Consider the following 6,000-nt stretch of genomic DNA (forward strand, 5'->3'; position numbering starts at 1 on the left):
AGTTAGCCCTAGGAATGCCCGCAACTCCTTGGGTGACTTAGGTGAGGTTAGACCTTGGATTGCCTGTATGCGATCTGCACTCAGGGCTCTGACTCCTTTTGAGAGCTTATATCCCAAAAATGTAACTTGAGGCTGACATATTTGGGCTTTTTCTCTAGAGACTTTATATCCTTTTTTCCCCAGAGTGTTTAGCAGTGACCTGGTGGCTTCCTCGCAGAGCTGCAAGTTTGGGCTTCCAACTAGCAGGTCATCCACATACTGGAGGAGAATCACTGTGGGGTGTGATCCCTTCCACTCCTCCAAGTCCTTCTGAAGGGCAAGTCCGAAAATATGGGGGGCTGCTATGAATCCTTGTGGAAGAACTGTCCACATGAGTTGGGCTTTATGGAAAGTATCTGGATCCTCCCATTCAAAAGCAAACAATTTTTGACTCTCTCGGTGAAGGGGAATGGAGAAGAAAGCATCTTTCAAATCTACCACTGAAAATATTTCAGCTTCCCCCGGTACTTGTGTCAAAATCGTGTGAGGGTTCGGGACTACAGGATGGTCTGAAAGGACCTTCTTATTTACTGCTCGCAGGTCTTGGACCAGTCTGTATGAGACCCCATCTGCCTTCGGCACTCCAAGGATGGGGGTGTTATAGGGTGAGGACCCTTCCACTAGCCATCCGCTCCTCTTGTATTTCTCTATTAACAGCTTGAGTCCAGCTCTGGCCGCTCGGCTGAGTGGGTACTGTTTTACCCGAACGGGCCCCTCCCCATCCTTGAGTATGATCCTGACCGGGGAGACCGACTTAGCTCACGCAGGGGTTCCACCAGCCCATACCGAAGGGTCTACTCCAGTCATGTAATCTTCCGAACTTACTGCAGGCCGACGGTCCTCCAGGAGAGCCATCTGATAGTTCGAGCTCTGCTTGACAGGTAACTGGACCACCATCTGATCGTCTCTGAAAAAGATCTCAGCTTGCAATTTTGTGAGTAAGTCTCGCCCAAGGAGTGCAACTGGGCAACTTGGAGAATATACAAAGGAGTGCTCAAGCAAATGGTCCCCCACTTTGGTGAGGAGTGGTTTACAAACAGGGAGTCGGGATTGCGTTCCCTCAATCCCTTCCACAAGTACATGCTGTTCACTAGTTCCTGCACAGGGGGTTTTTTCTGGAATCATTGAAAATGTAGCCCCAGTATCCACCAAGGCTTCAAAGTTTTTGCCACCAACCCTAATGGTTACCATGGGATCTTCTCGGGCTCCAACCCGAAGGGTAGTGGTCTTAGATCCCCGTCCCCTTCATTCTGTGTCCTCACCCTTTTCTTCTGCCCGCATGAGGTGACCTTTTGTTTCCCCCTCTTTCTTCTCCTTCAGCTTTGGGCATTCCCTCTTCCAGTGTCCTTTCTCTTTGCAATAAGCACAAACGTCTGCTCCCACTCTTTCTCCTTTCCCCTTCTGTATCCCAGCCTTTCCAGGGTTACCTCTAGTTATAGCAGCTGCCAGTGCTGCTATCTGTCGCTGAGCCTTTTTATCCTCCTTGCACTCCTGCACTTGCTCACGATTCCCATATACCTTATATGCAATTTCCACCAGCTCTGAAATCGGTTTCCCAGCACCTCCCTCAGTTTTCTGTAACTTCTTACGAATATCAGCAGCGGATTGACCAATAAACATAAGATTTACCATGCGTTGATTATCTGGGGCTTCTGGATCTAGGTCCGAAAACCTGCGAAACGCCTCATACAGCCTCCCGAGGAAAGCTGAGGGATCCTCCTCTCTTCCCTGTCTCACTTCATACAACTTAGACAAATTAGTAACCCGAGGCACTGCCTTCCCCATTGCCTCCACTATAATCCCCAGATACCGTGCGCTCAGCTCTCTTTCTTCTGCAGTATGATTATCCCATCTCGGTTCCTCAACAGGGCAGGTATCACGCAGGGTACGACCAGCAGCTCCCTCTGCTTCTACTCTGGCTGCTGCAATACGCTCTGCTGTCCCCAACACTAATCTCCTTTCCTCCGGGGTCAGGAGGGTTTGGAGCATCATCTGGACATGAGCCCAAGTGGGTCGATGGGTTTGCCCAATGGATCGAAACAGGTCCCTCATCTTTTCAGGGTCTTCACGAAAAGAGGGGCTCTGATTCTTCCAGTTAAATAAATCTGAAGTATTAAATGGGGTGTAGACAAAAGTTGCATTGCCCCCCTCTCTGATAACCTCTCGCATCGGGCAGTTCAGCACCGGCTGTGACTCTACAGGCTTGCGCAAATAATAGCTCTTATTCCCTGATTCAGATGGGGCACTTGGCTGAGGCTCACGCTTTGAATCATTAGGTATGTTTTGATACGCCGGTGGTGGTCTCCCTGAGGGAGGGAGCGGTGGTGCAGAGGGACTGGATCCTGAGGAGTTGTCTGATTCATCCTCACTACCTGACAGGGCAACCGGAGAGCGGGTCTGATACTCAGCCAATTCAGAATCCCCCGCCTCATTAGACTCAGGGAGTACAGGCGGTCCTCCTTGAGTCTTTCCTTTAACAACCATCACATGAGACTTTACTAAGCATTTTTTAATCCAAGGTGGTTGATTTTGAACCACCCACAACCAACAATCAATATAAGGAAATTGATTCCAATACCCATTCTGCATAACTATTTCATGGATAGCTATCACCTCTTTTACTACAAAGGATCCTTTCGGGGTTCAGTGGACCCCAAATGTTGGCCACTCAAGTTGACAAAACTTAATTAAATCACCCTTTTTCATCTTCACTCCATAATCTGCCTGCTTTCCAAATTTATTAAAGTTCCGTAATATAAATTGTAAGTGGGTATCTGGGTCTTCTACACGGGAGCGACCCACACCCATTGCCCACAAAAGTGCGTCCAAGCCACACCAAATACCAAAAGATTCTTAACAACAGATGATTTACAATGAGAGCCAAGCCAAAAGTCTCTCAGCAATCATTCACATCCTTTGTTTTTGGACCCAGACACCAAATTGGGCAAGGGAATTCGTATACTCACTCAGATACCCCAGAGATCTCGATCAGAATGCCGGAGTGTGTGTCTGGCGACTCCAGAAACTAAAAATTTGCATGGGAGCCTTTAACTTCCCGAATATCCCGACTCACATCTCAGACCCTAGGGTGAGCCCAAAAAGTCGGCTCGGTGCGCACTCCCCATGGTGCTGGATTTCGGGGTAGTCCAGAAAGTGCCCCACGTTGGGCGCCAGATTTTGATGCAAAAGCGGTTCGTTTCTTTTGGAGCCTCACAAATAATTCTCAGGCACACACTACTAGCAGCACAAAAGGTGTATTTGCAAATAGGGTCAGAGCAGAGACAGAGAATCTCAGATTACTCCGCCCCCCGAGGAAACTCTTAGCTGGCTTTTTATCTCTTTTCTCCTGGGCACGTGTGCAGAAACAGGAACTCTTACAGCTTATTTCCGGTTCATACAAACACATATGTGATCACGTCACTTCATCCGTCGCATGTATATTATAATTAACTACTTAAGTATGCGGGGCGGATAGGCATATATGCATCAGCTAATTACGCACGCTCAGAAAGCTCTCTAGGTCACCAAGAGTTGAAATCCCCCCCCTTTCAAGGACACAGTCAGTTGAATTCCAGCTTCTGTAATCTGCATGTGAATAGTCAGGGGGAGAGAAGAAAAGGGAGTGATTCTTAGCACAAAAGGTCCTTGGTAGTGTTTCTGCTTATCAGGTACGAGATGCAAACTGTGCAGTTCTAACAACACTCTATTCATTATGCATTTCTAATAATATTTCTAACAATGGGGTCTCCTTCCCCATAGCCCCAGCTCTTACCTCCAAGATGCTGTTCTCAGCAGCAGCCCAGCTGGGTGGTATTCTCCCCCAACTGTTAGCAGCAAACTGATGCCATTTTGCAGTTCAGGGTTCAGCTCTTACGGAGCATAGCTGGGCCCTGCTCCCAATCAGGCCACACTGCCTAATTGGCATTGCAGGCAGCTGCAGGCTGCCTAGCTGCCACTCAAGCCCCTGCAAGTAACTTGAGCAGCCCTGCTCTGTTATACAATGCATACTGCCTTCCTTGAGGAAAACTCCCAAACTGGGCTGGAACTCTTTGCAGAAGCATACTGGATGTTGGGCTTCTCTGTCTCCAAATGCAGGAGACTAATGTGCCTTATCAGCCTGCCCCAGGCTATGAATGGGACCCCCCTTCCCAAACTGTCAGCAAGGGAAAAACTCTGGAGGTAGTCAAGAACTTCTCCTATCTCAGTAGCTACCATTTAGTGAGTGAACACTGAAGGAGAAATCACTTAGGTGTATCTTTATTCATTGTGATCTCCATAAAGACATGAAAAATCAAGTCTACAATTTACTCATCATCCCTACCCTCCTATACAGATGTAAAACATGGGTGACTTACCGTTGTAATTTTAAGAGCCTGGAGACCAGTAATTCCTCCTATAAACACTCCACATCCAACAGGAAGATTGCTGCAAAAACACCAGCATCTTTACCAAAGTCAGAATTACCAGCGTACACTCGGTGATCCTGAAACACCAACTTTGCTGGACTGGACACTATATGCAGGTACCTGACTCTTGACTCCCAAAACAAGCGCTCTACTCCCAGCTCATTCATAGCCTGAGATCTCACTGTGACCACAGAAAACACTAGAAGGAAAGTTTGAAAGCATACCATAAGAATCTTACAATCTATGAATCTAAGAAAACAGACACTGACATCAAGAGCTAGGAGGAGGCCAATGACCCTAGTGGCATCAGCACTTTAACCAAGTGGCAGCCCATTTTAAGGTACTGTTCCTTACCCACAAAGCAGAGAAGAGAGAGCACAGGAAGCAAAGGGAGACAAATCCCAGCCTACTGTCTACTCTCCTCTGCAGACAGACCTGCAACTTCTGTGGATGGTTCTGAGGCTCAAGAACTGGACTCTTAAATCACCTCAAGATCCCCCAATGAGTCATGGTAGAGATCATCTTCACATCAAGGGAATACATGTTAGTTAAGGGTTAGTTAACTAACTGATTAGTTAACCCCTTGACTAAAGGGTTGGTTAAGGATTAAGGGAAGGAAATGTCTGTCTGCTCCTTGTCCAGACCGTGTCCAGACCTTGGGATGACTCCTCTCCTGTCCTGGTTCCCCAGCTCCTCATGCCATGTCCTCTGCCCCACCACATATAATCTTGCAGCTCTGTTTTAGCTTCTAGATCACCACCAGTCACCTTCTACCGTTAACCAGTAACCTCCCAAAAGTTTCTTTCCAACATCCTCCCCCTGTTGTCCTTCATCACTGATGCTCAACCTCACCCCTGATGTGCCCAGTCTGAAGCCAACCTCAGGAGAAGTAGGACTGGCTCCCTCCTGTCATGGAGATAAACACAAGGAAATGGGCTCCAAGGGCTGTGGATCTGAGCTTAATGAGCCCCCAGGAGGCCACAGGTGAGAAAACACTTGTTAAAGATGATCTCAGCAACCCAGGCAGGGGCACTGGGGAACACCAGATGGGAAGAGCCCACCAGGGGCCTTGTCCCCTTTCTCCTGCCAACACAGTCAACTGCATTATCAACCCCCTTGAAGGAGCTTACAATCTAAAAACTATTGTTTGTTTGCTCCTGTGCTTCTTCTGGGGAGCATTACTAGAACATCCTTCTGCTCCAGGGTGGCATCATGAAGTTAAAGCAGGGCCCTGAGGGGGTCACCTTTCAGCCTGTTACCCCAATGTCTTAGATTATATACCCAGTCAGTTTTTAGAATCTTGACATGTTAATATCTTATGCATTGCGTAGAGATGGGCAGCTTTCTAGGGAGTTCTTTCCCAAATCCAGAGACTAATTTCTAAGAGACATTGGAACTTTGCTAGTGTAAGAAATGCCTTAGGGTCCTTCATGTAAGTGCCTCCCTCTGCTAGACATCCTCCATTGTATAAAGGTTTGGATTGACATTGGGTAACCTTATAGGGAGACAGGTTACAAGGTAAGATGTCATGTATTTACTGATAAAAGCACTGACT

Source organism: Crocodylus siamensis, chromosome 8 (assembly GCF_052110815.1).
Source record: "Crocodylus siamensis isolate JL-2025a chromosome 8, ASM5211081v1, whole genome shotgun sequence".
NCBI classification, from domain to species: Eukaryota; Metazoa; Chordata; order Crocodylia; family Crocodylidae; genus Crocodylus; species Crocodylus siamensis.